This window comes from Pseudorca crassidens, chromosome 14 (assembly GCF_039906515.1).
Source record: "Pseudorca crassidens isolate mPseCra1 chromosome 14, mPseCra1.hap1, whole genome shotgun sequence".
Classification (NCBI taxonomy): Eukaryota; Metazoa; Chordata; class Mammalia; order Artiodactyla; family Delphinidae; genus Pseudorca; species Pseudorca crassidens.
Genome location: NC_090309.1, coordinates 81,891,090 through 81,914,148, shown reverse-complemented (window position 1 = coordinate 81,914,148; position 23,059 = coordinate 81,891,090). Strand labels below are relative to the sequence as shown.

Sequence of the window (23,059 nt, the reverse complement as noted above, 5' to 3'; positions counted from 1 at the left end):
CTCTGTCTACACTGTAACCCATGACTCTCCTTTATGTTTTAATGTTATCTACCTAAAAATAATCTATATTTAACCTCCAACACATAATAAATTTCCAAATATCAAATTAGGACAATAACATTGATACAATGCTCATATTCGTGGGTCAGGTTCTGGACTAGAAAGAGGACATGAGACAATCTGTTCAGAGTAGAGGAGATCATCTCATTATTATCCTTTTTCTGGATCATAATCCAATTCAGGAACACACTTGGCATTTACTTGTCATGTCTCATTAGTCTCTTTTAATCCAGCACAGTTCCTCCGTATTTCTTTTTTTTTTTTTTTTTATTGTTTGGCACTTTTAAACAGTACCGCGCGTTGTTTTGTGCTGTATCCCTCAGATCAGGTTGGTCTGATGTTTCCTCAGGATTGCATTTAGGTTATGCGATTTTTGGCAGGAAACCCACAGAAGCAATGCTGTGTCCTTCTCAGTGCACCCTATCAGAATGCACATGTTGTCAGTTGATCTTGTTTAGGGATTTGGGGTGAACGGTGTATGGGAATTCCTCCCAATTTCATACATCTAAATGAAAAAATTCAAAGTTAAAAAAATCCCTACTTTTCAGCATAGGATATAAATTAGTGAACTGGTATAGTTTTAAATGTCTAGTGTATCATGTAAAAAGTTGAAAGAGTTAATGCCCCTTGAAAATGGCCTACCTATCAGCATCGTAAAATCTTGGATACAGAAACAGTGGAGGTGTTTCAGGAGCAGAACTTCATGGGTAAGAGTCAGGGATCCCGCAGATCAGACCTGCTGATTTGATCTCTGCCATTTAGTGGCCCACTGATCCTTGGCTATGCATAATAATAATAATGACAATTAGTCAATTTATTGAGAATTACTGTGTTCTAGGTGTTGTTTTGAGAGATGCACAATTATTCCATTTAACTGTTGCAACAACATACGAATTTTATATTATTATTATTCCCACTTTTAGATGAGAGAACTGTAGCCTAGAGAAGTTAAGTCACTTCCTCAATAGCCAACAGCTAGGAAGTATTAAAGCCAAATTCAAACTTATTCTGCATCCAGATCCTGTGCTTATTACCACTTTATCACACTTCACTAAGATTGCTAACCACAGTTTTCTTATCTGCAAAATGGAGATGATAATCACACCTGTGTTATAGTTATCTGTGATTTAATAAAAGGACGCATTTGAATTTATGCCTCATGATAGGCATATATAAAAGTTAGTTTTATTATCCCATACTGATTATTGTACCTTGGCTTTACTGGTGGGAGAAAATGAGGCTCAGAGAATTTAAGTAATTGCCCAGACTAACACTATGAGGATATACACTTAAACCGCTGTCTCATCCATGCTTCTTTCCATCATGCATGACCTCTCCTGGATTATTATACTAAAACCCAGGGGGCAGATTTTATCATAATGATGTAGTATATCCTTTGGTATAAATTAAAGACATAATTTCCTTGTAAACTCATTAGTGATCACTCAGCAGCCGTTTACTAAAGAGGCAATGGTAGCTCTTTGGTTCCAGGAGCGGATTCAGAGCACTTATTGGTAGTCTTGCTGCTGGAAGAGAAACGTGCCTTGTCAATCACTCACCAACCGCCACAGTCTCCCGGGAGCTCTGACTCAGCGCCCCCTCTTAAGAAAGTGGCAAGCGTCACTCCGCATATTCTGCTGAGAGACTAGTCATAATCCCAGATCTAGACGTAATTTGTGTCCTTACACAAGCCACTTCCATTCTCTGGGCCTCAGTTGCCTTAATAACCAAAAGAGGAAGTTGGAAGAACTTTTTAGACTCTCTTAATAATTCTCTATCTTAATAATTTTAGATATTCTGAAATGCTTGATTATTAATGTTCCCATTAGTTTGACTTTTTGAAAAGGCATTATAGATATTAATCAACTGATAATTAATCTTGTGCTTGCTACAGTGTTAATACATGAAATACATATTCATGTATTTCATAAATTAGCGTTTTGGATGGAAAGTCTGGGTTTTTTTTTTTTTTTTTTTTTTTTTTTTTGTGGTACGCGGGCCTCTCACTGCTGTGGCCTCTCCCGTTGCGGAGCACAGGCTCCGGACGCGCAGGCTCAGCGGCCATGGCTCACGGGCCCAGCCGCTCCGCGGCATGTGCGATCTTCCCGGACCGGGGCACGAACCCGTGTCCCCTGCATCGGCAGGCGGACTCTCAACCACTGCGCCACCAGGGAAGCCCAGTCTGGGGTTTTTAAACATGCTTTTCTTGTGCTCTCTTGTCATTTGGCTGATTTTTTTATTGCATTGTGTACACTCGGGCTTTATCTGTCTACTTGCTAAAAATCTAAGTTATCTGCAGTGTCTCAAATGACCTTGCATTAACCTTGTTTACCATAAAGTGAAAGTATGTCCGTAGAAACTCTCTGTGCTTTTAACACACTTGTTAACTTTCCCCAGTATTATCAGAGGGCACAAGAAATTCACATCAGTGTTCAGTAAAGCACCGTTTTTAATTTTGATTGTTCTTATATGGGTAAGTAAAGACCTCAGGAAGAATACATTAGCTGTGAATTTCCACCATATGCCACGCATTCTAACAAGATGAAAATCAATCCAGCGTGGAACTGAGTAATGAGAATATGTGACTTGCTCTTATCCCAATGAGTATGTTTCCAGTAGTATTAGCTTGAAATCAAGGCCAAAATAATACTTCCAAGATCCCAAATACACTGAACTATTAATGACATTTTAATACAATTGTTCTATTGTTATATTCTTCAACAGATTAGCTTGGTCTCCTCTTTAGTATGTATTTAAACTTGAGTTTTATTCTAAGAAATTTTCTTGTTGAAAAGCTAAACTGAGATAAGTTTTCTTTCATACATTAAACTTCTTGTTTTAGTTTTAGTTTTTAATTTAATTATTTTTCCTGTACAATATTATATTATTGGTTTGGCCCAAAGGTTTGTTCGTTTTTTCCCTAAGATGGCTTCAGTAGCACTTAGTTGTCTTTAAGTTCATTCAAAACAATTTTGTTAGATTGTATGTGATAGCTGTTATATCAGTGTGCATTTAAAAGAAGACTTACCAAAACTGGTGAAGTTTTGTGTAGCCATTTTAATATTGAAGATGGAAGAAAAAAGCAATATTTTCTGCATATTATGCTTTATTACTTTAAGAAAAACGCAACTGAAACGCACAAAAACTTTGTGCAGTATACAGAGAAGGTGCTGTGACTGATCGAACATGTCAAAAGTGGTTTGCAAAATTTGGTGCTGGAAATTTATTGCTGGACAATGCTCCACAGTCGGGTAGATCAGTTGAAGTTGATAACAATAAAATCAAAACAATAATTGAGAACAATCAACGTTATGTCACATGGGGGATAGCCGACATAATCAAAATATCCAAATCAAGCATTGAAAATCATTTGCACCAGCTTGGTTATGTGAATTGCTTTGATGTTTGGGTTCCACAAAAGTTAAGCGAAAAAAACTTTCTTGACCGTATTTCTGCATGCGATTCCCCACTGAAACATAATGAAAACGTTCCATTTTTAAAACAAATTGTGACAGGTGATTAAAAAGTGGACTCTGTACAACAAGGTGACAGAAGAGATCACGGGACAAGTGAAATGAACCACCACCAACCACACCAAAGGCTGGTCTTCATCCAAAGAAGGTGATGTTGTGTATCTGGTGGGATTGGAAGGGAGTCCTCTATTATGAGCTCCTTCCAGAAAACCAAATGATTAATTCCAACAAGTACTGCTCCCAATTAGACCAACCAAAAGTGGCACTAATTCTGGAAAAGTGTCCAGAATTAGTCAACAGAAAACACGTAATCTTCCATCAGGATAACTCAAGACCACATGTTTCTTTGATGACAAGGCAAAAACTCTTACAGCTTGGCTGGGAAGTTCTGATTCATCTGCTGTATTCACCAGACATTGCACCTTGGGATTTCCATTGATTTCAGTCTTTACAAAATTCTCTTAATGGAAAAAATTTCAATACCCTGGAAGACTGTAAAAGGTTCCTTGAACAGTTCTTTGCTGAAAAAGATAAAAAGTTTTGGGACAATGCAATTGTGAAGTTGCCTGATAAATGGCAGAAGGTAGTGGAACAAAAGGGTGAATACGTTGTTCAATAAAGTTCTTGGTGAAAATAAAAAGTGTCTTTTATTTTTACTTAAAAAACTGAAGGCACTTTTTCACCCACCCAATAGTTGCAGGTGCATAACATAGTGCTTCAATATTTATGTACAGTATGAATTGATTACCATGATAAGTCTAACAACAATCTGTCACCATACAAAGCTATTGCAATATTATTGATTATATTCCCTAATCCAGACTGTACATCCCTGACATTTCTTTTGTAACTCGTATCTCTTAATACCCTTTACCTATTTTGCTTATCCCCACACCCCACTCTCTTCTGGCAGTCACCAGCTTTTTGTCCACATCTGTGAGTCTGTTCATGTTTTGTTTGTTCATTTGTTTTGTTTTTCAGATTCCACATGCAAGAGAAACTATATGGTATTTGTCTTTCTCTGTATGACTTATTTCATTTAGCATAATACCCTATAGGTACATCCATGTTGCTGCAAATGGCAAGATTTTGTTAATTTTTGTGGCTGAGTATTATCCTATTGTATATGTATAAAAGTGTGTGTGTGTGTGTGTGTATGTAAATAATGCTGGAATGAACATAAGGCTGCATATATCTTTTCAGATGAGTGTTTTTGTTTCTTTCATATAAATACCCAGAAGTGGAATTGTTGGATTGTATGGGAGTCCCATTTTTAATTTTTTGAGGAAACTTTATACTGTTTCCCATAGTGGCTGTACCAATTTACATTCTCAGCAACAGTGTACCAGGGTTCCCTTTTCTCCACATTCTGGCCAAAATTTGTTATTTCTTGACATTTTGATAATAAGCCATTCTTAAAGGTATGTTGTGATATCTCATTGTAGTTTGATCTACATTTCCCTGATGATTAGTGATGTTGAGAATGTTTTTACATGCCTACTGCAATCTGTATGTCTTCTTTGGAAAAATGTTTATCCAAATCTTCTGCCCATTTTTTAATCCTTTTTTTTTTGATGTTGAGATTTATGAGTTCTTTGCCTATTTTTTATATTAACCCCTTATCACATATATCATTTGCAACTATCTTCTATTCAATAGGTGGGCTTTTTTGTTTTATTAGTAGTTTCCTTCATTGTGCAAAAGCTTTCTATTTTGATGTAGTCCCATTTGTTTATTATGCTTTTGTTTCCCTTGCCTGTGAAGGCGTATCCAAAAACACTTTGCTAGGATGATGTCAAAAAGAATACTGCCTATGTTTTCTTCTAGAAGTTTTAGGGTTTCACATATTACATTTAAGTCTGTAATAGCTTTTGAGTTTATTTTTGTATATGATATAAGAAAATAGTCCAGCCTGATTGTTTTGCATAAAGCTGTCCAGTTTTCCCAAAACCAGTTATTGAAAATGCTGTATTTCCCTATTGTATATTCTTGCCCCTTTGTCCTAGATTAATTGACCATATAAGGGTGAATTCATTTCTGGGCTGTCTATTCTGAACTATTGACCTATGTGTCTGTTGTTGTGCCAGTTTCATACTGTTTTGATGTCTGTAGCTTTTTGTATAGTTTGAAGTCAGCAAGCATAATGCCTTCAGCATTCTTTTTCTTTCTCAAGATTGTTTTGGCTATATGCAGTCTTTTGTGTTTTCATATATATTTTAGGAGTCTTTGTTCTAGTTCTGTGAAAAATATCATAGGTATTTTTTTAGGGATTATATTGAATCTGTAGACTGCCTTGGGCTGTATAGCCGTTTTTTTCTGTTGTTGTTGTTGTTTTGCCACCTTTAATTTTTAATTATTTTTTTCTTATTTCACATCTTTATTGAAGTATAATTGCTTTACATTGTTGTGTTAGGTTCTGCTTTATAATAAAGTGAATCAGATATATGTATACATATATCCCCATATCCCCTCCCTCTTGCATCTCCCTCCCACTCTCCATATCCCACCCCTCTAGGTGGTCACAAAGCACAGAGCAGATCTCCCTGTGCTATGTGGCTGCTTCCCACTAGCTATCTATTTTACAGTTGGTAGTGTATATATGTCAATGCTACTCCCTCACTTCATCCCCTTCCCCCTCCCCATGTCCTCAAGTCCAAGTCCATTCTCTACATCTCCATCTTTATTCCTGTCCTGCCCCTAGGTTCATCAGAACATTTTTTTTTTTTTTAGATTCCATATATATATGTGTTAGCATACAGTATTTGTTTTTCTCTTTCTGACTTCACTCTATGACAGACTCTAGGTCCATCCACCTCACTACAAACAACTCAATTTCATTTCTTTTATGGCTGAGTAATATTCCATTATATATATGTGCCACACCTCCTTTATCCATTCATCTGTCGATGGACATTATGTTGCTTCCATGTCCTGGCTATTGTAAATAGTGCTGCAATGAACATTTTGGTACATGACACTATTTGAATTATAGTTTTCTCAGGGTATATGCGAGATAGTGGGATTGCTGGGTTATATGGTAGTTCTATTTTTAGTTTTTTAAGGAAGCTCCATACTGTTCTCAGTAGTGGCTGTAGCAATTTACATTCCCACCAACAGTGCAAGAGGGTTCCCTTTTCTCCAAACCCTCTCCAGCATTTACTGTTTGTAGCTTTTTTGATGATGGCCATTCTGACATGTATGAGGTGATACCTCATTGTAGGTGTGATTTGCATTTCTCTAATGATTAGTGATGTTGAGCCTCCATTCATGTGTTTGATGCAATCTGTATATCTTCTTTGGAGAAATGTCTATTTAGATCTTCTGCCCATTTTGGGATTGGGTTGTTTGTTTTTTGATATTGAGCTGCATGAGCTGCTTGTATATTTTGGAGATTAATCCTTTGTCAGTTGCTTCATTTGCAAATATTTTCTCCCATTCTGAGGGTTGTCTTTTCATCTTTATGTTTCCTTTGCTGTGCAAAAGCTTATAAGTTTCATTAGGTCCCATTTGTTTATTTTTGTTTTCATTTCCATTTCTCTAGGAGGTGGGTTGAAAAGGATCTTTCTGTGATTTATGTCATAGAGTGTTCTGCATATGTTTTTCTCTAAGAGTTTTAGAATGTCTGGCCTTCCATTTAGGTCTTTAATCTATTTTGATTTTATTATTGTGTATAGTGTTAAGAAGTGTTGTAATTTCATTCTTTTACATTCAGCTGTCCAGTTTTCCCAGCACCACTTATTGAAGAGGCTGTCTTTCATCCATTGTATATTCTTGCCACCTTTATCAAAGATAAGGTGACCATATATGCATGGGTTTATCTCTGGCCTTTCTATCCTGTTCCATTAATGTATATTTCTGTTTTTGTACCAGTACCATACTTTCTTGATTACTGTAGCTTTGTAGCATAGTCTGAAGTCATGGAGCCTGATTCCTCCAGCTCCATTTTTCTTTCACAAAAAATTGCTTTGGCTATTCGGCATCTTTTGTGTTTCCATACAAATTTTGAAATTTTCCTTCTAGTTCTGTAAAATTGCCATTGGTAGTTTGATAGGGATTGCAATGAATCTGTAGATTGCGTTGGGTAGTATAGTCATTATCACAATGTTGATTCTTCCAATGCAAGAACATGGTATATCTCTCCATCTGTTTGTATCATCTTTAATTTATTTCATGAGTGTCTTATAGTTATCTACATACAGGTCTTTTGTCTCCTTAGGTAGGTTTATTCCTAGGTATTTTATTCTTTTTGTTGCAATGGTAAATGGGAGGATTTCCTTAATTTCTCTTTCAGAAGTGATTTCTGTGCATTAATTTTGTATCCTGCTACTTTACCAAATTTATTGATTAGCTCTAGTAGATTTTTGGTAGCATCTTTAGGATTCTCTATGTATAGTATCATGTCATCTGCAAATAGTGACAGCTGTAGTTCTTTTCTGATTTGGATTCCTTTTATTTCTTCTTCTTCTCTGATTGCTGTGGTGAAAACTTCCAGAACTATGTTGAATAATAGTGATGAGAGTGGACAACCTTGTCTTGTTCCTGATCTTAGAGGAAATGGTTTCAGTTTTTCACCATTGAGAATGATGTTGGCTGTGGGTTTGTCATATATGGACTTTATTATGTTGAGGTAAGTTCCCTCTCTGCCTACTTTCTGGAGGGTTTTTATCATAAATAGGTGTTGAATTTTGTTGAAGTCTTTTTCTGCATCTATTGAGATTATCATATGGTTCTTATTCTTAAATTTGTTAATATGGTGTATCACATTGATTGATTTGCATATATTGAAGAATCCTTGCATTCTTGGGATAAATCCCACTTGATCATGGTGTATGATCCTTTTAATGTGCTGTTGGATTCTGTTTGCTAGTATTTAGTTGAGGGTTTTTGCATCTATGTTCATCAGTGATATTGGCCTGTAGTTTTCTTTTTTTGTGACATCTTTGTCTGGTTTTGGTATCAGGGTGATCATGGCCTCATAGAATGAGTTTGGGAGTGTTCCTCCCTCTGCTGTATTATGGAAGAGTTTGAGAAGGATAGCTGTTAGCTCTTCTCTAAATGTTTGATAGAATTTGCCTGTAAAGCCATCTGGTCCTGGGCTTTTGTTTGTTGGAAGATATTTAATCACAGTTTCAATTTCACTGCTTGTGATTTTTCTGTTTATATTTTCTATTTCTTCCTGATCCAGTCTCAGAAGGTTGTGCTTTTCTAAGAATTTGTCCATTTCTTCCAGGTTGTCCATTTTATTGGCATATAGTTGCTTGTAGTAATCTCTTATGGTCCTTTGCATTTCTGCAGTGTCAGTTGTTAGTTCTCCTTTTTCATTTCTAATTCTGTTGATTTGAGTCTTCTCCCTTTTTTCTTGATGAGTCTAGTTAATGGTTTATCAATTTTGTTTATCTTCTCAAACAACCAGCTTTTAGTTTCATTGATGTTGGCTATTGTTTCATTCATTTGTCTTTCATTTATTTCTGATCTGATGTTTATGATTCCTTTCCTTCTGCTAACTTTGGGGGTTTTTTTCTTCATTCTCTAATTGCTTTAGGTGTAAGGTTAAGTTGTTTATTTGAGATGTTTCTTGTTTTTGGAGGTAAGGTTTTATCGCTGTAAACTTCCCTCTTAGAACTGCTTTTGCTGCCTCCCATAGGTTTTGGGTCATTGTGTTTTCATTGTCATTTGTTTCTAGGTATTTTTTTATTTTCTCTTTGATTTCTTCAGTGATCTCTTGGTTATTTAGTAGTGTATTGTTTAGTCTCCATGTCTTTGGACTTTTTGCACTTTCTTTCCTGTAATTGATATCTAGTCTCATAGTGTTGTGGTTGGTAAAGATACTTGAAACGATTTCAGTTTTCTTCAGTTTACCAAGGCTTGATTTGCGACCCAATATATGATCTATCCTGGAGAATGTTCCATGAGCACTTGAGAAGAAAATGTATTCTGTTGTTTTTGGATGGGAGGTCCTAGAAATATCAATTAAGTCCATCTTATTTAATATGTCATTTAAAGCTTGTGTTTTTTGTTTGTTTTTTTGCGGTACGTGGGCCTCTCACTGCTGCGGCCTCTCCCATTGCAGAGTACAGGCTCCGGATATGCCAGCTCAGCGGCCATGGCTCATGGGCCCAGACACTCCATGGCATGTGGAATCCTCCCGGACAGGGGCACAAACACGTGTCCCCTGCATTGGCAGGTAGACTCCCAGCAACTGCTCCACCAGGGAAGCCCCTGTGTTTCTTATTTAGCTTCATTTTGGATGATCTGTCCATTGGTGAAAGTGGGGTGTTAAAGTCCCCTACTATTATTGTGTTACTGTTTTATGGCTGTTTGCACTTATGTTATGTATTGAGGTGCTCCTACGTTGGGTGCATAAATATTTACAATTGTTTTATCTTCTTCTCGGGCTGATCCCTTGATGATTACGTAATGTCCTTCTTTGTCTCTTGTAATAGTCTTTGTTTTAAAGTCTATTTTGTCTGGTATGAGAATTGCTTCTCCAGCTTTCCTTTGATTTCCATTTGCATGGAATATTTTTTTCTATCCCTCACTTTCAGTCCGTATGTGTCCCTAGGTCTGAGGTGGGTCTCTTGTAGACAGCATATATACAGGTCTTGTGTTTGTATCCATTCAGCCAGTCTATGTCTTTTGCTTAAAGAATTTAATCCATTTACATTTAAGGTAATTATCAATATGTATGTTCCTATTACCATTTTCTTAATTGTTTCCGGTTTGTCATTGTAGGTCTTTTCCTTCTCTTGTGTTTCGTGCCTAGAGAAATTCCTTTAGCATTTGTTGTAAAGCTGGTTTGGTGGTTCTGAATTTTCTTAGCTTCACTTGTCTGTAAAGGTTTTAATTTCTCCATCAAATTTGAATGAGATCCTTGCTGGGTAGAGTAATCTTGGTTGTAGGTTTTTCCCTTTCATCACTTTAAGTATGTCCTGCCACTCCTTTCTGGCCTGCAGAGTTTCTGCTGAAAGTTCAGCTGTTAACCTTATGAGGATTCCCTTGTATGTTATTTGTTGCTTTTCCCTTGCTGCTTTTAATATTTTTTCTTTGTATTTAATTTTTTGGTAGTGTGATTAATATGTGTCTGGCATGTTTTTCCTTGGATTTATCCTGTATGGTACTCTCTGCGCTTCCTGGACTTGACTATTTCCTTTCCCATATTATACAAGTTTTATACAACTATAATCTCTTCAAATATTTTCTCAGTCGCTTTCTTTTTCTTTTCTACTTCTGGGACCCTATAATTTGAATGTGGTGCATTTAATATTGTCCCAGATGTCTCTGAAACTGTTCTCAATTCTTTTCATTCTTTTTTCTTTATTCTGCTTTGAGGTAGTTATTTCCACTATTTTATCTTCCAGGTCACTTATCCGTTCTTCTGCATCAGTTATTCTGTTATTGATTCCTTGTAGAGACTTTTTAATTTCATTTATTCTGTTGTTCACCATTGTTTGTTTGCTCTTTAGTTCTTCTTGGTTCTTGTTAAACCTTTCTTGTATTTTCTCCATTCTTTTCCCGAGATTTTGGATCATCTTTACTAACATTACTCTGAATTCTTTTTCAGGTAGACTGACTATTTCCTCTTCATTTTTGGTCTGATGGGTTTTTACCTTGCTCCTTCATCTGCTGCATATTTCTCTGTCTTCTCATTTTGTTGAACTTACTGTGTTTGGGATCTCCTTTCCTCAGGCTGCAGGTTCGTAGCTGCTGTTGTTTCTGGTGTCTGCCCCCAGTGGGTAAGGTTGTTTCAGTGGCTTGTGTAGGCTTCCTGGTAGAGGGGACTGGTGCCTGTGTTCTGGTGGGTGGGGCTGGATCTTGTCTTTCTAGTGGGCAAGGCTGCATCCAGTGGTGTGTTTTGGGGTGTCTGTGGCCTTAGTATGATTTTAGGCAGCCTCTCTGCTAATGGGTGGGGTTGTGTTCCTGTCTCACTAGTTGTTTGTCATGGGGTGCCCAGCACTGGGGCTTGCTGGCAGTTGATTGGAGCTGGGTCTTAGCATTGAGAAGGCGATCTCTGGGAAATCTCTCGCCAATTGTTATTACTTGGGGCCAGGAGGTCTCTGGTGGTCCGATATCCTGAACTTGGCTCTCTCACCTCCGAGGCTCAGGCCTGACACCAGGTCAGAGCACTGAGACCCTCTCAGCCACATGGCTCAGAAGAAAAGGGAGAAAAAAAGAAAGATAAAAATATATTTTTTAAATTATTAAGGTAAAAATAAAATAATAATAAAAAGAATAGAGCAACCAAACCAATAAACAAATCCATCAGTGATAACAAGCACTAAAAACTATACTAAGATATACATAAAAATCAGGAACAAATCAGTTATAGGCAGCAAACTCCCAAGTCTACAGTTGCTCCCAAAGTCCACTGCCTCAATTTTGGGATGATTCGTTGTCTTTTCAGGTATTCCACAGATGCAGGGTACATCAAGTTGATTGTGGGGATTTAATCCACTGCTCCTGAGGCTGCTGGGAGAAATTTCCTTTTCTCTTCTTTATTCACACAGCTCCTGGTGTTTAGCTTTGGTTTTAGCCCCGCCTCTACAGGTAGGTCACCCTCAGGCGTCTGTTCCCCACCCAGACAGGAGGCGGTTAAAGCAGCGGCTGATTAGGGGGCTCTGGCTCATTCAGGCCAGGTGTAGGGAGGGGTATAGTAGCTATAATTGGAATATAGGGTGAGCCTGCAGTGACAGAGACCTACATGACATTGCAACAGCCTGAGGCACACCATGTGTTCTCCCTTGATTGGGACCCTTGTAGTGGCGTACTGCACAGGCTCCCAGGGTGGGTGTGGATAGTGACCTGTGCTTGCACATGGGATTCTTGGGTGGCTGCAGCAGCAGCATTAGCATTTCATGCCCGTCTCTTGGGTCTGAGCTGGTGGCCCCAGCTTGCTCCTGTCTCTGGAGCTCGTTTAGATGGTGCTCTGAATCCCCTCTCCTCGCGCACCCTGAAACAATGGTCTCTTGACTCTTAGGCAGGTCCAAACTTTTTTCCTGGACTTCCTCCCAGCTATCTGTGGCACACTATCCCCCTTCAGGCTGTGTTCACAGAGCCAATCCCAGTCCTCTCCCTGGGATCTGACCTCCAAAGCCCGAGCCTCAGCTCCCAGCCTCCACCCACCCCAGCGGGTGAGCAGACAAGCCTCTCAGGCTGGTGGTAGGCACCGATCCTCTGTGGGAATTTCTCCATTTCACCCTCTGCTCCCCTGTTGCTGCACTCTCCTCCGTGGCTCCAAAGCTTCCCCCCCACCCAACCCCCCTCTCTGCCAATGAAGGGGCTTCCTAGTGTGTGGAAACTTTTCCTCCTTCACAGCTCCCTTCCAGAGGTGTAGGTCCCATCCCTATTCTTTTGTCTCTGTTTTTTCTTTTTTCTTTTGCCCTACTCAGGTACATGGGGATTTTCTTGCCTTTTGGGAAGTCTGAGGTCTTCTGCCAGCATTCAGTAGGTGTTCTGTAGGAGTTGTTCCACACGTAGATGTATTTTTGTTGTATTTGTGGTTAGGAAGGTGAGCTCCATGTCTTACTCCTCTGACATCTTGAAGGTCCCCCCCCCCCCGTCATTTTAATAATATTCTTCCAGTCCAGGAGGGTGGTATATCTTTCCAATTGTTAGTGTCATCTTCAGTATCATTCATTAATGTCTCATATTATTTTGAGTAAAGGTCTTTTACCTCCTGGGTTAGGTTTATTCCTAGGTGTTTTATTTTTTTTGATGCAATTGTAAATGGCATTATTTACTTAATTTCTCTTTCTGATAGTTTATTGTTAGTGTATAGGAATGCAACAGATTTTTGTATATTAATCTTGTATCCTGCAACTTTACTGAATTCATTTATTTGTTTTAATAGTTTCTTTGGTGGTATCTTAGGATTTTCTATATATAATATCACATCATCTGCAAACAGTGACAGCTTTACTTCTTCCTTTTCAATTTGAATTCCTATATTTTTGTCTGACAGCTGTGACTAGGACTTCCAATATTATGTTGAATAAAAGCGCTAAGAGTGGATATCCTTGTCCTGATCTTAGAAAAAAATGTTTTCTCTTTTTCACCATTGAGTACAATGTTAACTGTGAGCTTGTCATATATGGCCTTTATTTGTTGAGGTATGTTCCCTCTATACCCAATTTGTTGAGTTTTTATCATAAATCGATGTTGAAATTTGTCAAAAGCTTTTTCTACATCTGTTGAGATGATCATATGATTTTTTTGTTCTACAACAAAAGTGAATAATTTTTATTAACATTTTGTTAATGTGGTGTACCATGTTGATTGATTTGTGGATATTGGATCATCTTTGCATCCCTGGGATAAACTCCACTTGATCATGGTGTATGATCCTTTGATAATAGTTTGTTGAGCATTTTTTGCATCTATGTATGTCAGTGATATTGGCCTGTAATTTTATTTCGGGGGTACTTTTATCTGGTTTTGGTATCAGGGTGAAGCTGCCCTCAAAGTTAGTTCAAAAATGTTCCTTCCTCTGCAATTTTTTGGAATAGTTTGAGAAGGATAGGTGTTAACTCTTCTCTAAATGTTTTATAGAAGTTACCTATGAAGTCATCCAGTCCTGAACTTTTGTTTGTTGGGAATTTTTTATTACTGAATCAATTTTATTATTGGTAATTAGTCTGTTCATATTTCTATTTCTTCTGATTCAGGCTTGGGAGATTGTACATTTCTAGGAATTTGTTCATTTCTTCCATGTTGTCCATTTTATTGGCATATAATTGTCCATAGTAATCTCTTATGATCCCTTGTGTTTCTGTGGTGTCAGCTGACAATGAGTCAGCTCTGAGTTTTGTTGATCTTTACTCTTTTTTGTCTCTGCTCTGATGTTTATTATTTATTTTCTTTTACTAATTTTGGTTTTTCTTGTTCTTTTCCCACTTCCTTTGGATGTAAGGTTTTATTCTTTATTTGAGACATTTCTTATTTCCTGAGGTAGACTTTTTCCCCTATAAACTGCACTCTTTTAAGAACTTTTGCTGTCTCCCATAGATTATGGATCATTGTGTTTCTATTTCCTTTGTGTCCAGGTGTTTTATTTAAATTCTCTTTTCTTTTCTTTTCATATTTTTCTTCTTCCTCTACTCTATCTTCCAGATTGCTGGTCTATCCTTCTGCATCCTCTAGTATGCTGTGATTCCCTCTAGTGTGTTTTCCTTTCAGTTATTGTAGTCTTCAGTTCTGATTGGTTCTTTTTTATATTTTTGATCTCTTTTTTGAAGTTCTCAGTGAGTTTCATCCATTTTCTCCTGATTGCAGTCATCTTTATGACTATTTCTTTGAACTCTTTATATGGTAAATTGCTTATTTCCATTCTGTTTAGTTCTTTTTCTGAACTTTTGTCCTGTTCTTTTGTTTGGAAGGTATTCCATTGTCTCTTCATTTTGCCTAACTCTCTTTTTGTTTCTACCTATTATGCATATCAGCCACATCTTCCAGTCTTAAAAGAGTTACCTATGTACAAAGTACCCTGTGGGGCCCAGTGGTACAACCCTCTCTGGTCACCAGAACCAGGTGCTCTAGGGTCGTTCACTGGGTGGGCTGTGTGCACCCTCCTGTTGTGATTGAGCTGCAATTTCTGCAGGTTTACTGGGGGATGGTGTTGGCCACCAATGTGATCCTCTTGCTTTCTTTAATGAAAATATTCATTGGTATTTTAATTTAATTTATGAATTGGAGTCCAGTCAATATTGAATTTTCTAAGTCTTACATTTTATTTGGTGAAGAATATAAATGCTCATTTTTAAACAAAGAATTGCTAATATCATATTCCATGTATGGAGTGTTCAGTTAGGTCTAGGCCTTGGGGAGAACAAGGGATGGATTTAGAACACACGGCAGCAATTTTGTGACCAACTTGCTATCATCCAGTAAGAGAGAGAAGAGTTGCAGCAAATTAATTGAATACAAAGTAGACTGTATTATATAACTTGAGTGGTTCATGGATTATTTTGAGAACTTAAAGGAAGATCAAACTGTTTCTAGTTGGCAGTCAGGAAAAGCTTTGCAAGTGAGCTAATAATTGAGTTGGACTTTGGAAAATATAGCAAATGTGAACTTAGAAAAAGTCTGAGTAAGGACACTTGAAGGATGATAGATTAAGAAGAAGCACAAAGGGAGGCAAACACAGGTGATGGTTTGAAAATTGGGGTTACAGTAGCCCTCCCTGATCCACAGTTTCACTTTCCACAGTTTCAGTTACCAACAGTAAACTCTGGTCCAGAAATGTTAAACAGAAGTTTTCAGTAATTAACAACTCTTAAGTTTGAAATTGTAGGTCTTCTGGGTAGCATGATAAAACCTGGTGCTGTCCTACTCTGTCCTGCCTGGAATGTGAATTAGCCCTTTGTCCATTGTATTCTGCCCATTAGTTACTTGGTAGCCTTCTCAGTTACCAGATTGACTGTCATGATATCACAGTACTTGTGTTCAAGTAACCCTTGTTTTACTTAATAATGACCTCAATGCGCAAGTGTAGTAATGCTGGCAATTCAAACATGCCAAAGAGAATCCATAACACGTTTTCTTTAAGTGAAGATGTGAAAGCTTTTGACTTAATAAGGAAAGAAAAAAATTATATGCTAAAGTTGATAAGATCTAAGAACAAATCTTCTCTCCATGAACTTGTGAAGAAGAAAAGAGAAATTCTTGCTAGTTTTGCTGTTGCATCTCAAAATGCAAAAGTTATGGCTATGGTGCATGCTAAGTGCTTTGTTAAGATGGAAAAGGCATTACATTTGTACAATAGGGCATTTTGAGAGAGAGAAATAGACCAAATTTGCCTAACTTTTATTACAGTATATTGTTATAATTGTTACATTTTATTATTAGTTATTGTTGTCAATCTCTTAGTGTGCCTAATTTATAAATTAAACTTCATCACAGATATGTATGTGTAGGAAAAAACAGCAAATACAGGGTGTGGTACTCTCCATGGTTTCAGGTATCAACTGGAGGTCTTGGAACATATTCCCTGCAGATGCAGGGGACTACTGTACTTCAGTTTTATTAAAACATAGATGGGTGGTACAACCACTAGGGAGACAGTATAGAGGTTCCTTGAAGAACTGAAAACAGAGCTACCATATGATCGAGCAATCCCACTCCTGGGGATATATCTGGAGAAAACCATAATTTGAAAATATACGTGCACCCTAGTGTTCACTGCAGCACTATTTATAACAGCCAAGACATGGAAGCAACCTAAATGTCCATCAACAGAGGAATGGATGAAGAAGATGTGGTACATATATACAATGGAATATTACTCAGCCATAAAAAAGAACAAAATAATGCCATTTGTAGCAACATAGATGGACCCAGAGATTATCATACTAAGTAAAGTAAGTCAGACAGAGGAAGATAGAAAGACAAATATCATATGATATCATTTATATGTGGAATCTAAAAAGGTGATACAAATAAACTTATTTACGAAACAGAAACAGACTCACAGATTTGAAAACAAACTTATGGTTACCAAAGGGGAAACGTGTGGAGGAGGGATAAATTATGAATTGGGGACAAACATATACAGACTTCTATATATAAAACAGATAATCAACAAGGACCTACCATACAGCACAGGGAACCATACTCAGTATTCTGTAACAACCTATATGGGAAAAGAATCTGAAAAAGAATGGATATATGTATACGTTTAACTGAATCACTTTGCTGTACACCTGAAACTAACACAACATTGTAAATCAACTATACCCCAATATAAAATAAAAATTAAATTAAAAAAAAGGAAGGTCTAAAGAGAAATTCTAAAGGAAAAAAGGTTAAATATATACATGAGAGGCAGTACTCAGGAACCAAGTATTTAGAAAGAATAAACTCTAACCCCAAATTTTCTACTCACCCCTGACACTGTGCTTGGTATTACCAATTGGAAATATGTATTTGACAGGAAAGGGAGAACAGCACATGTAGAAGCAGGGAGGATGGGCATGATAGAGTTTGGGCTACCCAAATTTTTCCCCTAGATCAAGCTTCTTAATAAAACACAGTAAAGCAGGAATGCCTTTTTAATACTCTTACAGGTAGAAAGAGTATAAAGCAAATTCTGGAATGGTGATTACTTGCAAACCAATGTCAATGGAATTGCTTGGAGTGTTGAGTGTTTATTTTTGAAAGATGCCCAATGAAAGGAAAAATCAGAATGCAATTTCAAGAGGAGAATAGGTTTTGTGAACTCTGTCATCACTTCATTTTGCCTCTGTGCAAAGAAAATTTTATCTTATGTTCCAAGTCACAGTACATTTGTCCTCAGATAGTTTTATGCCATAGTCACCACCACCAATTTTCTGTCAAAATGTTTACGTTATCTGTGGGTCTGTTTCAGAAACTGACAAAAATTGTTAGGCTGAAGGAAAGAAATTTCAGTGAGTTTAGTACATGCTTTGGCTTCCTTACCAAATTCAAATGTTGCTTGCAAATTATATGACATTGCAATATTATGCCAGTTACATCATTTAGAAGATCTATTTGAGAATATCAAATTTAATTGTTTTGTTCTTCAGATGTTTGCAGACATTGACTTTGGAGAAGGCTCTGATTGGAGATTTCATTAAACTGGGGAAGTTCACAGGTAAGACAAAATGTTTCCATTTCTCTCTCTTTTTTTCTGACTTTTGTTGCAGAGCCATCCATGTTTATGTTGATTTTCCTATGGGGAGTGATTTATTTCAGGCTAACTTGTGATGAATATCTTTTTCATGATTAAAAGGAGTGCTTTTTAACCTTAGGCTATGGCAGGATATAAAACAGAAATGAAGCCTAAGATTGACTTGTTTGCTTTTTAATTCTTTTTCCCCTCTACAATTTTTTTTTAATAAAAATTCAGTAGTTCTCAAGAACTATAGTTTGGATAAATCAAATTTCTTCGTTCCGAAGCCCAATGTTTAACACTGGCGATGACATGAACTGTTGAATAGACTCAAGGGAGTTGCTTATCTGAGTATCTATTTAATCCTGACTGTGCTTGTTCACTGTTCACATGCTATAACCTTGGGCATATATCTCTTCTTATCAATACAAGGAGGGACTCTTCCATTTGGGAACTTATGGAACAACTAGAAATAATTAATAGCACCCTTTATGTTTGTATATGAGATTGGTCCATGTTCTATTTTGTATAGAATATCTTTAATGGTTTTGTAATCATTATTGTATGTTTCTTATAGAAGAAACCATGTGATTTATTTGGATAACCTAAAAGCAAATTCTGTTTGCTTTGTTCATTAAAAAAATGTATTAAGTGAAAGGAGCTAGACTCATATCACAGAACAATAACATACGTGTTTCAAAGCGCTAATTTAAGCAGAAATGCATATGACAAATTAGCACATATGTGAGAATCAACGGAAATGTAGTTCCAGTTTAAAATTTTTATTCCACTTTTCTACATTAATTAACAGTGAATAGAGCAGTGTTTCTTATACTTTTGCCACATTCTTTGGATTATCTTTGATTCTGGCCCACATTATCTATTGTATTGTCTTATTCTGGTGCATTCCAGAGGACTACTACTATGGGTATTACTTACTAATTGCTGAGATGCCTCTGACTCTGATTGTTCAGGGTTCAGTAATTAGCATATGGAGGTATTCTACCTCTGGTGTGTTTCTACTGTCCTGGATCTCTTTGATTCACTTCTGAATTTCCGGTGCAGTTAAGTCTTGATATAAATCTTTTCAAATACACTCTAATGACTGTAAAAGTTCTTTGGAGGTTAGAATTTAACATTCCCAGAAAAAAACTATCTTCTGAGGGCTCCATTTATGACCCTTCTTCGTCTTTCAAGAACCCTTTTGTCTCTGCTTACTTCCTTACCTGTCATCACCTGAGCTGTGGAAGGCTGCAAGGGAGAAGAGGGCTAGAGTTGCCAGCTTTAGCAAACGAGAACCCCTGGGAGGGGCAGAGACTGTTTCTGGTGGCACCTCTGAGCTATCCGTTAGATACCCAACTGGAGATGTTGAATAAAAATTAGATATCTGGACTTTTTTTTTTAAGATTTCCAAAACAACAAAACATTTATCTTGAGATTTGAGAATAATGGGAAAATTAAGTAATAGGAATTGGACCCTTATGGGGGTCTTCTGGGAAATCGGAAGCACCACCCTATTCTGCAGGTCTATGCTTCTCCAGTTTAGCAATCAATTCTTTCGCTGGATTGAAGACGCCATTGGTCTGCTGGTCACAGACATAGCAGCCCCGGGTGGGGCGGAAATGCTGCAGTGCACAGCTCTCGCAGAAATAATGCCTGCCCTTGGTGACAACTGGGTTTTGGAAGGTCTGTCGACAGATGAAACACTTGAACGGTAGTTCCTCCTCATCACTTCCCACTTCATAGTTTTCGTCCTCATAGACACCATTAGCGATCCTCATCAAACTCACGTTCGATCTGCCACCCATGCTTGTAATCTGAATTGTCCTGGAGGAATTTGCAGCTGTCTCTGAAGCCGCAAAAACCAGTCTCCTTGTAACCCATTGAATTCAGATATTAGATATCTGAATCTGGACATTGGGGAAAATTTCTGGTCAAATTGGGAGCCATTGGAAGATTAAAGGCGTGAAACTAGATTAGAGGACCAAGCGACTGAGTTGAGATAAGGGAACCAAACATTAGCTCTGGACAACAACATAGAAGGTTTAAAATATGTGTAACTAAGTTAGTTCATTATGTGTTATAAACCTGTAAAAGTCTGTATATTCATATTGGCCTAAAACCTTATTTTCATTGTATTCCGCTTTGGGAAAATAGAGGATCAACTTAATTTGGATTTGCCTTCAGTACTGAGACGTGTTCTAACACCTTATCAAGATGGTTTCTGTAGGGGGTGGGACACTGCAGTGAGCCCTTAGCAACCTGAACCTGTGTGATAATGGGCTGGAATATAGCAGGTTTCAACTGTGTACCGGGTTCTTATTCATATTCTATAGGAAAGGGAAGGCTGGCTTTACTAATGGGAACTTTAAGTAATTTTTCTGTTTTTGAAGCACCGAAACCATCTTTCTTATATTATTCATTCAGGAGCTTTTTCTCCTTCTGAAGGGAAATGTCTTGGCAAATGTGAATGTGCTTCCATTTTCTTTCTTGTTAATTCTTTTCACATGATAAATTGCAGGGAACTGTTCTGAAATCCCTTGAAATTGAAAAGTCAGCCTACATGAATGCTTAGGAGCAAAGGTTTTAAACATAATAAGTCCATAGATACTCAGCTGAGAGAATTTTCAGAAACAGTTGCAGTAGACTGCTACCTCTTATGGGTACACGTAGATTCATTTGCATACCTTTCAATACTTCTTGCTTAGGTGGTCAATCTGAGTTATCTAAAATGATTGCAAAGCCTCCAAGGATTATTTAAAATATTTGATATTTTTGGAAGTTAAGGTCATTCACTAGGTAACCTTTTCTTTAATATTCAGTAAGTGAAAACAAAGACATATTTTTGGATTTCTCCTCATTTCCAGGGATACAGAAATGAACTATATCTGTTTCCAACCTGGCCTCCATGCCCCTGTGTGCACCAGGTCATAATGGAGGTCCTCAAGTCATTATTTTTTCATTTAAAAAGGAGTATATATTCATAAAACATTTAAAAGCACTTTCAGGGACTTCCCTGGTGGTGCAGTGGTTAAGACTCCATGCTCCCAATGCAGGGGGTCCAGGTTCAATCCCTGGTCAGAGAACTAGATCCTGCATGCCTCAACTAAAGATCCCTCATGCCACAATGAAGATCCCATGTTGCCACAACTAAGACCTGGCACGGCCAAAAAAATAAATAGATATTAAAAAAAAAAGACCTGTATGCAGAAAATTATAAGACACTGATGAAAGAAATTAAAGATGATACAAATAGATGGAGAGATATACCATGTTCTTGGATTGGAAGAATCAACATTGTGAAAATGACTCTACTACCCAAAGCAATCTACAGATTCAATGCAATCCCTATCAAACTACCACTGGCATTTTTCACAGAACTAGAACAAAAAATTTCACAATTTGTATGGAAACACAAAAGACCCTGAATAGCCAAAGCAATCTTGGGAACAAAAAATGGAGCTGGAGGAATCAGACTTCCTGACTTCAGACTATACTACAAAGCTACAGTAATCAAGACAGTATGGTACTGGCACAAAAACAGAAATATAGATGAATGGAACAGAATAGAAAGCCCAGAGATAAACCAACACACATATGGTCACCTTATGTTTGATAAAGGAGGCAAGAATATACAGTGGAGAAAGGACAGCCTCTTCAATAAGTGATGCTGGGAAAACTGGACAGCTACATGTAAAAGAATGAGATTAGATCACTCCCTAACACCATACACAAAAATAAGCTCCAAATGGATTAAAGATTACATTAAAGATTAAATGTAAGGCCAGAATCTATCAAGCTCTTAGAGGAAAACATAGGCAAAACACTCTATGACATAAATCACAGCAAGATCCTTTGTGACCCACCTCCTAGAGAAATGGAAATAAAAACAAAAATAAACAAATGGGACCTAATGAAACTTCAAAGCTTTTGCACAGCAAAGGAAACCATAAAGAAGACGAAAAGACAACCCTCAGAATGGGAGAAAATATTTGCAAATGAAGCAACTGACAAAGGATTAATCTCCAAAATTTACAAGCAGCTCACACAGCTCAGTATCAAAGAAACAAACAACCCAATCCAAAAATGGGCAGAAGACCTAAATAGACATTTCTCCAAAGAAGATATACAGATGGCCAACAAACACATGAAAGAATGCTCAATATCATTAATGATTAGAGAAATGCAAATCAAAACTACAATGAGATATCATCTCACACCAGTCACAATGGCCATCATCAAAAAATCTAGAAACAATAAATGCTGGAGAGGGTGTGGAGAAAAGGGAACCCTCTTGCACTGTTGGTGGGAATGTAAATTGATACAGCCACTATGGAGAACAGTATGGAGGTTCCTTAAAAAACTACAAATAGAACTATCATACGACCCAGCAATCCCACTACTGGGCATATGCCCTGAGAAAACCATAATTCAAAAAGAGTCATGTACCAAAATGTTCATTGCAGCTCTATTTACAATAGCCAGGACATGGAAGCAACCTAAGTGTCCATCATCGGATGAATGGATAAAGAAGATGTGGCACATATATACAATGGAATATTACTCAGCCATAAAAAGAAATGAAATTGAGTTATTTGTAGTGAGGTGGATGGACCTAGAGTCTGTCATAGAGAGTGAAGTAAGTCAGAAAGAGAAAAACAAATACCTATGCTAACACATATATATGGAATCTAAGGAAAAAAAAAAAGGTCATGAAGAACCTAGGGGTAAGACGGGAATAAAGACACAGACATACTAGAGCATGGACTTGAGGATATGGTGAGGGGGAAGGATAAGCTGGGACAAAATGAGAGAGTGGCATGGACATATATACACTACCAAACGTAAAATAGATAGCTAGTGGGAAGCAGCCGCATGGCACAGGGAGATCAGCTCGGTGCTT

At 37.4% G+C, this 23,059-nt stretch overlaps 1 pseudogene; it reads left to right on the top strand.

The window, feature by feature from the left end:
* LOC137205560 (alpha-endosulfine pseudogene) overlaps positions 1 to 19,532 on the top strand; it is a 32,638-nt pseudogene extending 13,106 nt beyond the window's left edge.
* Positions 19,533 to 23,059: the final 3,527 nt, after the last annotated feature.